Below are 11,188 nucleotides of genomic sequence, written 5' to 3' on the forward strand. Positions count from 1 at the left end.
CCGTTTTAATCATGCACCTTGATCGAGTTGAGGTACCTAATTCTCTTTGTTTACACCGTGATATATCTAAAATTTCTTTTCAACAAGGCTGTCCAGCACCATCTTTGTCTAACACATATCCTTATTTCACCTTGCAAGTCGCATTTCTTTATTGTTTTTTGAAATGGCTGGCTCGGTGCGTAGTAGCTTTTCCTTTTGAAACCATAAGGTGTATCGATCTTTAGCACGGTTGACTGCATTTGAGCTTTAGTTGTACCCCTTTTTTTTTGGAGAGCCTTAAGCTCATGTTGTTGGAACCTTGAAACACAACATTGTTACATACTTTCTGCAAGAACTTTTGATTTAGAATGCTTGAGATATTTAGTTTTGTAAGCTTTGCTTGGTTGGAAATAATGAAATGCATGAATTGTTAAGGTTTGGAATGCATTGAGATAATGATTTCCAGCTTGTTTTGTATATTTTGCTTGGTTGGAAATAATGAAATGCATGAGTTGCTTGAGATTTTAAAAGATTGGGTTGTGGTAGGTACAAGGTACATGCTGCCTATTTTTTTTTTAAACAATCACAAAAATATTTGCCCCATTGCCTTTATTAAAAAAAAAATTATAAATAAAATAAAAAAAACAAACAAACAAACGTGTTTTGCAAAACAGAAGAAGGCAAAAGCAGGAAAGAATTCTAGAGGCTTTTTTCTTTTTACAAAATACTTCATTGTCATTGCAATTATCATCTTACACCTTGGCATGCCATAATGGTGGTGCATTCTACAAAAGTTGTGAAAGCAAATGGTGAAAACACAAAAGGAGTTCATCTTTGAAATAAATTCGAAAAGCCAAAAACAAAGGGATAGGTGCAAAAGCAACTTAGCAGTAGTAAGGCTTTGAGCCACTTTGCATTGATAAATACTCCAATCAAGTCAAGCCCCCACGTATGAAAGGGCCAAGGGGTGTGCATGATTTGTAATAGCATGAAAGCTTGTGGCTTAGATTGGCATGTATTTGGCATGTGTTGTACAAGGCTGCCATGCTCTGCAGAGACATTTTAACAGAGCCATAGTTGTTGCTTTACTTGCATGCAACTCATAACCCAACTAATCAGAGAGTGATTTATGGCTCACAACCCATCACACTTTCTTCAACTGCTATGAGGTTATGAGAAGTTATGGCAGCTATCTCTTGATAATCTTGCTGACCAAATGAAGCCCCCAAGTGGCATTCTTTCGGCATGTCCAATGTGAATACTTCACCGCTAGAACCATTCTCCCATCCATTAGCAAGCAGCCATGGGGTGTTATAGCTCGAAGGTTTTGAATACTTACACTAGTAAGATTTCTCCACGTTTCCACAAGGCCCCCCAAATAGCCTCCTATGGCTTTGGGTCATTCTTCCATGGGTGGCATAATGTGTCGTTATTGAGCAAGTCATCAAAGCATATAATGACAGCAGCCGTCTCCTTCCCCCTTCGTTTCGACAAAGGGTCTTCGTCAATAGCTTACCTCTTAAAGGGTAGCTCAAGAGTTCCATCATGTATCTCGGAATGCAAGATATTCCTCAAAGTTTGACAAGCAGTGGTTGGATGCCCCACAAACTGATGATAATGTCAGTACCTAGGATCACTTTTTTCCTCTTTGGTAGGGACTTTGTAGGGCCTGAGGGGTTTGATTGTGTCGTCGGCAAACATTGTATCAAGAATGGCATGGAATTCTTCATCTTTGCACGGTAGTGGCAGGTACATCTCCCTATCTTTCCTTTTGCATGAATTGTAATCATTGGATGATTTGGCATCCTTATCTAATGTCTGGTGTGCTTTTGTCTCTTCAGTCCTCTAAGCTTTCTGCCCAATTAGTTTAACTGACATGCTTGTTTTCCTTACTACTTCTAGCAGCCGAGAAAATTGGCTGATACCAATATTTTCCAGGTAGACTCTATAATCTGCCACGATATTACTTATACAAATTCAGGCCAATGCTTCTTCATCCTTCTCACCATAGCAGTCCAAAGCCAAGTCCCGGAATCGGCACACGAAGTTCACGGGGTCTTCCCCATGCTTTTGGCAAGTGTTGTTGAGTTGGGTCGTAGTGAATCTTTCCTCATGCTAGAAGTCTTTCTTACAGAACCTGCTTGCCAAATCTTCCCAAGAGCGAACAGAGCCTGGTGCCAATGTTGTATACCACGTATAAGCCCGATTGGTAAGGCTTTTGGAAAACTCTCGGAGTCGGAGATTATAATCACTAGCATGTGGTCCTAAATCATCAATGAAACGGTTGACATGCTCTTTCGGGCTTCCCTTTCTTTTGTCAAAAAGGACAAAGTTTGGTGCCTCATAGCCTTTAGGATATAGCTACTGAAGTAAGCTTGATGGATATGGTGACTGAGGAATATGCTTCCAATCTTCCTGGCTTCGGCTAAGATCCTTTTCCAGCATGACAACGACATCCTCCTGGGTAACAAAAGATGGTCCTTTTTGTTCAGACCCTTTTCAAGCAGCAGCAGACTCCTCTTGTGGGTGTCTGTCATTTTCTTCGCTTGGCTTAGAGACAAAACTTTTTAGTTCTTTGATGGTGTCCATCATCTCTCACTGGGTTTCCCCCATGTATAGCCGTAATGAGATCTATGAGGGAAAGCTCTCTCACTTGCACGTTTTTGTGAAGCCATAATATTGCTCCTTGTCTCCTTCTTTGGAGGCATTAGTGAAAATGGCAGCCTGGTCCCCACCAGAGTCGCCAATTTATGTAGGATTTTTTTTGTTCCAGCAACCTAACAAATGGGCTTGGGCTGCTATAAGAGGACGATGAACAAAATTTCTCCAGTGCCTGAGTTCAAGAACCAAGCTCCCAAAAGAGTTTTTAAAGGGTTTAATGAAACTTTAGAAAAAACGCTTTTAAGTTCTTTTCACCAATAGCCAAACAAACATAACAAATTGATGAGTGACTTGGCTTGAGAAGCTTGTGGCATGGGAGCTAAGCTTGCACAAATTTAGCAATTTAAGAGAGAGAGAAGCATGAATTTATCACAGAGAGTAAAGGTCTAAAATGGGGAAAAGGAAAATTAGGGAGATTTCTATCTTAGGGAGAGAAAAGAACAACAGAGGAAGAAGATGGGGTGTCTTGAGTAAATTCCCAGTTGCTTGACAAAGCTTGGTCGTGCTTTGGATGATGACTTTTGCTGGGTAGAGGAAGCTCCCTTTTATAGGCACAAAGAACCCTAATTCCATCGATCATCCATTCCCACTTTTTCTTTGCTTCTCTTCATTCACCCTTTTTGGTGAAATTTCCTTAACCAGAGACCCTGAGTTGCAGGCTCTTTGGGGTTCCAAGGTTTTTTATGTGGCTTGGACCTCCCCATGGGGGGTGAGGCGCTACCTGCTTTCCTTCTTGGTTTTCAAAATGGAGCTTTACAGAGGAAAAGAGAATAGGTAGTCGTTTGTCCAATGGGTACCCCTCCTTCATACATGGATTTCCTTTGGTCCCTGCCAAAGCTCCTCTTTGACCATCTTGGAGTTCTGACAAGGGTGGAACACGATGCTAGACTTTTACAAAATGCTGGGCTGGGCTTCGTGTATAGTATTGGGTTATTGAGATGCTATTTCCTACATTTGATGGGTTTTCATCAAGCTGCTGGAAATAGCCTATTTGTTTTATTTTGGGCATTTTACTGATGTGGGTTTGTCTAAATGTTGCAGCATACTAGATATTCTCCTAAGGCATTGGATTAATTTTCTCCCTCTCTCATGCTAGCCCAGGTGTTTAGGCCTGAGGAGTGGGCTTCAGTTTTAATGCTTCCAAGTGGCTTAAAACTTTCATTCCTCGAATCCTCAATGGGCCCTATGATTGCTTGTAGCACGGCTTGGTATTAGAATAGTGGTCCTTTACATGGCATCACGTATTTTTTTTATCATGCTTGTGCTTGAGTTTTATTGTGCCACAATAAGCCATGATCGGGCCAAGTAGCATCGGATAGGTGCGCATGCTTGCTTGGCATGATACATGGCCCATGGCTTATGTAGGTGTGTCCTACAATTTCTCTTATGTCCCAATCGGGCCTCTTTTGCGATTAATTATTTATGTTGGGCTAAAAATAATCCTGGGCCTAGCCCTTGGATTTTTGGGCCTCAACATTAGCCCTCTTGATTATTGGGGCCATGAGCAGACCTTCTTTTGGTCACATGACCTTCTCGTTTCCTGCGTGTGTGCTGCCATGATTATCTTCCAGCAGTATTTTACGTTCCCCAGGTAAGCACTTCCATTAAAGTTTGTTTTATTTTATTTCTTTTTCTTTCTTTCCCCTCTTCGTCCTTGATTTCTCCCTTTCGTGCATGCGTAACCAAGACTTCTTGCTTTCTTCTCTCGATTTTGCTGGTTCTTCATCACGCCCAGGCTTAGAGGACCTTTGAAACAAGAAATCGCTGAGAGGCACCATCCATAACTGCTAGTTGGTTAAGCAAAGAGAAATTGTTCACAACCATTGGGAGGGGCTACCGTTCTCCCTTTAAAAACCCCAAATTTCTTGAACTTCTCCTTCAATTCGTCAAAGGCCAAGCTTAGCAAGGTCACTTCATAGAGCATGGAGCAACTCGGAGAGAAAATTTGCAAGGCAGTTCCCTTTTCTCTCAATTTTGGCAAGCTGCTGGAAAAAACAAGATCGAGGGCAATGGTAAGCATCGTTCCTTTATTTCTTCTCCTGTTTCTTCACCTTGTCAGTGCATACATACACATTTATGCATATGCACACACATACACATAGACCTAGCAAACGGGTCGTGTTTGCGGGTTTCGGGTCGTGTTTGTGTCAACCCGTTAAGGAAAACGGGTTAACACGACCCAACCCGTTAAGCTAATGGGTGAGATATACTAGACCCAAACACGACCCGTTCAAATTCGCGAATAACCCGACACTACCCGTTATGACTAATGGATCGTGTTTTCACCCGTTTCACCCGCTTCAGCCTTTTAAAAAATAAACAATATTTTTTTAGGACATTGAAAAAAAAAATCAAAATCTTTAAATACATCTTACACATTGGAAAACAAAAAAAAAAACATAGACGAAATGAATCTCAAATTGAATCTTTATCTTCTGCATTTTCAATATATGAAACACCATCCATTGAAACTACAACAAATTCCTCATCCACGATTCCCATTGGTAGTCTCAATATCTTCCATCTACCAGTAAAACAAATAAAGAACACACACACAAACAGACCAAGACCAGCGAAAAAGGAAGACAACACAGAAAAAAAAAATGAGCCCAACAAAATTTAAATACAGGGAAGTTCATACCTTTAGTTGGAGAGAATATCTAGAGAGAAGATGAAGGTAGCCTGTTGTTTGGTTGGTGAGAATATCTAGGGAGAACAAAAGAGTTTAGAACGTGACTTGAGAGTGAGAAAGTGATTTGGGTATGTTTAAGTCAGTGAGTGAGGAGGAGGAGGAAGAGGAAGATGGGAGAAGACGCAAAGAAAAGATAGTTAGGTTAGCTAGGGATTTTATTTTATAACGTATTTACAAAAATACCCCTGCTCTTAATGGGTTAACGGGTCATTCGCGAATTATACTGAAACAACCCGTTAAGATAACGGGTGCTTAACGGGTTCACCAGTTATCAACCCGACCCGATAAGGCCAACCCAAATACTGATATTTTCTTGTGAATTCGTGTCGTGTTAGCGAATCGTGTGCAATATTGCCGGGTCTACATACACATATATAGATGTACACATGAGGGCATTCACACATATAAATTCTGAGAATCCTTTATGAAAAGGGTGTTTTTTCCTCAGTTTTTTTGCTGCATGTTCGTTTAATTTTTATACCCAAGCTTGAATTTTGGATATGAATCACTGATTAGGGATTTTAAGCACCATCCAAGTGATAATTTGTCCACAGAACCTCTAAATGGTGTCAAAGCAAGGTAGAAAAAGCCCATTACCATCCATACCACAACCCACTCAGCATGCCCCGGGCATTTGTGTGGCTTGGGCCCACTTAAGCTTGTAGCGTGGTTAGGTGTGAAATAATGATTTCCTGCTTGGCATGGCATGTCGATTGGCGTGCTTGAATTTTATTGTCTTTGAAAAGAGACATGATGCTTGACGGAATAATTAGCATGAGCTTGTAGTGCCAATGCCTTTTATAGGCTCATTTTAATTCTTAGCATGATGGATTGCATATTTATTTGGCATGGCACGTGGTCGTGGCTCGTGCAAGCGTGCATGGCGAATTTCGCATGCTCTGAACCGGGTCTTTTCTTAATAAAGTGTCGTACTGGGCCGAGAATTTATTTGGGCCCAATCCTGGATTTTTTGGGCCTCAACACTAACTTAAGTCCTTAAAAGTCATTTTATAAAGTGGTAAAATTGTGTTTAAAATTTGGAAGATTAGGGGGAGTGGAGAAATATGATAGAGGGGTGGAAATAACAGCACTCTTTGAATATATATATATATATATATTTCCAAAGTTTTTTATATATAAAGTATGGGATTACATTCATAATTCAGCTAAAAAAGCCACTAGCCACAAAGGGGCAATACAATCTAGCCACAAATGGCCACTATAATAACGAAGCGGTCTAACATCAAAATTAAGACAATCTAGGGCTCCTCCACTAACGATCACACAGGATCGAAGAAACTCTGGCATAAGCATCCCAACTAAGAGTGCAAACTTAGAAAAAAAAAAAAGCGATAAAGCTTGAAAAAACCAAGCCAGAACAATACAAATAAAATAGCTCTCACAAAAGAGAGGTGAAAAGCTCTCACAAAAGAGATGTGAAAAGCTCTCACAAATGAGAGGTGAAAAGCTCTCACAAATGAGAGGTGAAAAGCTCTCACAAATGAGAGGTGAAAAGCTCTCACAAAGTAGAGAAGAAAAACTTTCACAAAAGTATAGGTGAAAACTCAAAGAGTCTCTGTTACTTATTCCAAACATGGAGAAATCACGAAAAACATGGTGGTATAGATCCGACACCGAATTACAAGTAGAGATCCAACACGGAGATGCATTTGCATATGATGAGTGGAAGGAAAATCATAACATAACGAAGACAAATAGGAGAAATCTTCTGTCTCTGAAAATGGGGGAAGAGAGGAGGAGGGAGAAAGGAAAAAGTGAGGAAGAGAGTGTTAGTAGTATGCCCTTAAAGCCAACTAATTATACGATAATTAATGTTAAAGACATCTTATGTAATGACTTATTAAGTTATTCATGGGGAAGACCAGTTGTTTTCAACCATGATATTTGGTATATTATTATAGTAGTAAAACAACTATAGTCCTAGGAATATATAAGTGGACATGAGAATTATATAATGAGATTGCATATATCGAGACTTATCATGATCCCATAATCCTAAATATGTTCCTCATCATATGAGTATCAATTAGGCGTTAATATTCCTCCAAGACCAATGTAGACAAAAAAAATTTGGCAAATTAAATTCCACTAAATAAGAAAATAATTAAGGTTTGGTGGATTAAATTGCGGGCCTCATGATTCACCCATGTGCCATACAACTCATCAAAATTGGATTAGTTGTCAAAGGTGAATGTGTCGACATCCGACGGAGTGCATCCAACGGCTCAAATTGAAGATAAAATTAAAGGGAAGGATCTTCTGTGATTGAATTTGATTTGAATTGCCAAATTATTGGAATTGATTTCAAATCAAATCAAAATCCCACAAAGCAAGACCCTAATGTAGGAAAGTCATTTAGGTCAAGAATCCTACAGGAGCCTATAAATAGGAGGCCTCAAGACAAAGGAAGGGAAAAAATCAGAAAACTCTCTGCATTCTTCACCCCACTTTGGAAGAGCCACCAAGCACAGCAACAAGGTGCTAGTTCCTCCACGCTTGAAAAAATCCAATCACTAAACAAGTCTTGTGCTACCCATTTGGTCAGGATCAAGTCTCTAGGACCCTTGTATCAAACAAAATTTTCTTTGAACACTTTGGAGATAGAATAAAAGGATTTCATACAGAGATTGTAACCCTAAATTTCATTAATACAAATATTATTTTGTACACGTGTTCTTGTCTCACCTGTTGCAGGATTTTCGTGTTTACAAATTTGGCATGCCCAATGGGACTGTCTCTATCTCTCATCTCTTTCTCCAGTTCCAAGCTCAATAATACACTAAAAACAAGGCTTCTAAGAAAAGATTCAAACCATTTCTGCAACAAGAGGCAAGAGCATGAGTGCCTCCTTCTAAGCGGAGAATCTACTGGGGTCATCACTTGAAGTAAGGCCAAGGCGATATCCACAACTCAACATGCCACTTCCATATCGACTCAAGCCAAGGCGAAAGATGTGAATTGGTGAATTGGTCATCAACCTGGCCTCCTTGGGGGCAAAGAAGCATACCTCCCGAGCGGACGTGAAACTCTCGGAGCGAAGAAAAGAATTTTTGAGTTGAAGAATTCAAGAGAACACTCACTCTCGCTTGTTTGATGCTGACAGGCTCATATCTTGGATCCCTATCTGACAACCACGAAGAAGATTACCATGAAACCCTTGGTGTCCATAGGTGAGTCTTATTCTACAGCCATGCAGGCTATGGTGACAAAAGCGATGTCTATTGAGGAATAGTTGACCTATATGAGCAAAGCGGTCACGAAACTGATAAAGATGGTTGAGGTGAAAGATGCACAGATTGCTTCTCTCATTAACAAGTGGGAGGCACATCAAGATAAGGAGCCTAGTCAAGACATGCACAAGAAAGGACCACATCATGAAGCTGAATCTAGCGAGAAAGAATTGGGTCATGAAACATAGTCGGGTAAGAAGTTGCAGGGAAAAGGTGACGTCGCCTCAGTAGGCTCTTTATCGGTCCAACAATTTTAGGACATGATTGCGAACACCATCAATGTTCAATACGGAGGTCCTTCCCGAGGCACGCTCATATGTCAACCTCCCAAATTCCAACAATTCGACAGAAAGGGCAACCCAAAACAACACGTTGCACACTTTGTTGAAAAGTGCAACAATGTTGGGACGGAGGGTGACTACTTGGTGAAACAATTTGTTCATTCCTTAAAAGGAAATGTATTTTATTTGTATATGGACTTAGAGCCCGAGTCCCTCGACAATTAGGATCATATGGAGCGAGAATTTTTAAACCTATTCTATAGCATTTGTCGCACCGTGAGTATTATGGAACTTACAAATACCAAGTAATGGAAAGATGAACCCATCGTCAATTACATCAATCGATGGTGCTCATTAAGCCCAGATTGCAAGGACAGGCTTTCGGAGATATTGGCAGTTGAGATGTGCATGGGGGATACTCTACATTCTACAAGGGCCAAACGTCTGAGGAGCTAGCCACTTGTGCCCATGATATGTAGTTAAGTATCGCTAGCCGTGGAGGAAAGAATGAACCTTTCATGGAGCGTAAAAAAGAGAAATTTTTTGGGCAAAATACTGATAAGCCTATTCATAAGCCTACCAAGGAAGCAATGACAATCGACACTGTCCTTGTCAAAATCTCCACTCGAGATAAGAATAAAGAAGTCAAAAGGATGGAGCCATCTCGAGAGGTAGATAGACATCGATGCACCTTGAAGGAGTTGGAGGAAAAAATGTACCTTTTCCTTAACTCCAATGTCGCAGGTATGCTTGCGGACTTCGAAAAATAGGTCATCGAATTGCGAATGTAAGCGACACTGAGGAGATGAACCGAGTTAATTACCCTAAGTTTTGCAAGTACCACCGAATTGTCAATCATCTAGTAGAGAAGTGCTTTTGTGCTAAAGGAGCTGATTATGAATTTGGCTATGCAAGGAAGGATTGAGTTGGAAGTTGATGAAATCGCAGATGCGAACGTTGCCACAATTGTGATTGGATCCTTTGATCCAGTGTTGCCTACATTGTCGCCAAGGTTGCAGTTTCAATCAACGAGGGGCATACACTAAGTGACTAATCTGTGTGCAAAAGAAGTGGTGGGTGAACCGAACTATTGAGGTGGTGATGGCTTCGTTGGTGACTCACCTATCGAAGACTATGAAGGATGGATGGTTGTTACTCGAAAGAAGTCTCGTACGAAGATATTTCTTAACAACAAAATGCCCAATCAAAGAAGGTACAGAGAAGGAGAGGCTTCTGCCAACACTCTAAGAGAAAAACCAAAATAATGGTGAGGAGAGACCCTAATCAAGAAAGTGGACCACTAATCCAAAAGCCACGAGTTCCAATCATGCTAGAAAAATACTTTCCCAAAGTGTTCTTCGTAAGAGGGTCGATGGAGATAGTTCATATGATAACTTGCTACCAAGTGGATACCTCGGATGCCTCAGAAGAAAAATCTGAGACTAATGAAGAAGACAAAGGTCTCAGTACAAGCAGAGGATTCACCATTGCACTTCAATAATGAGGAAGCGATGCAACTTCTTGAAGTAATACATATAGCATTGGTAAAAGCACTAATGAATCTCAACATTCATCCATATAAAATAAGGACTGAAAGATTGGAGCTTGAATCTCAAGACCATGCCATTTGTTGCGCGACATGTGCTTCCATGACATTCATCGATGAAGATCTCTTGTTAGGATCCAAACCACATAATTGTTTGCTCTTTGTGTCAAGGTACATGCGGGAATAGAAACTTAGTCGCATGCTTATGGATGGAGGTTCGGAAATAAACATCATGCCTAAGTCAACAATGATGAAGTTAGGCATCAACATGGATGAATTGTCTCGAAGTCGTCTCATAATTCCATGCTTCAACCAAGGGGGTAGAGAGCCATGATCATGATCAAAATTGAGCTCATTATATGTGACTTAAAGTTAAACACCCTATCTGGAAGGCAGCCTAATTGACTCTTCGCCTATCGGTAATGAAGAGATTGATGTTCATGAAGTGGTTGCCAATTATTTTACCCAATATGGTTGGAATATTCTCAAACTCCTTGAAGTTTTACATGTTGATGTGGTCCAGAAAATTATTAGCACTCCTGCTGACTTTAATGGTTCTTCTCCGGACACACTTGTTTGGGGTCCTAGTTCCAATGGGGAGTTCACAGTTAAATCTGCTTATAATATTTGCTCCAGCTTGTCTCAAATGAGTGATGATAGCTGGTATTTTATTTGGAAGCTGAAGATTCCTCCCAAATTAAAGGTGTTTCTGTGGCTGTTATCCCAAAATAAAATTATGACCAATGTGTAGAGAACAAGAAGGAAAATGACAAATAAT

This window comes from Prunus mume, linkage group LG8 (genome assembly GCF_029339155.1).
Source record: "Prunus mume cultivar Tortuosa linkage group LG8, ASM2933915v1, whole genome shotgun sequence".
NCBI classification, from domain to species: domain Eukaryota; kingdom Viridiplantae; phylum Streptophyta; class Magnoliopsida; order Rosales; family Rosaceae; genus Prunus; species Prunus mume.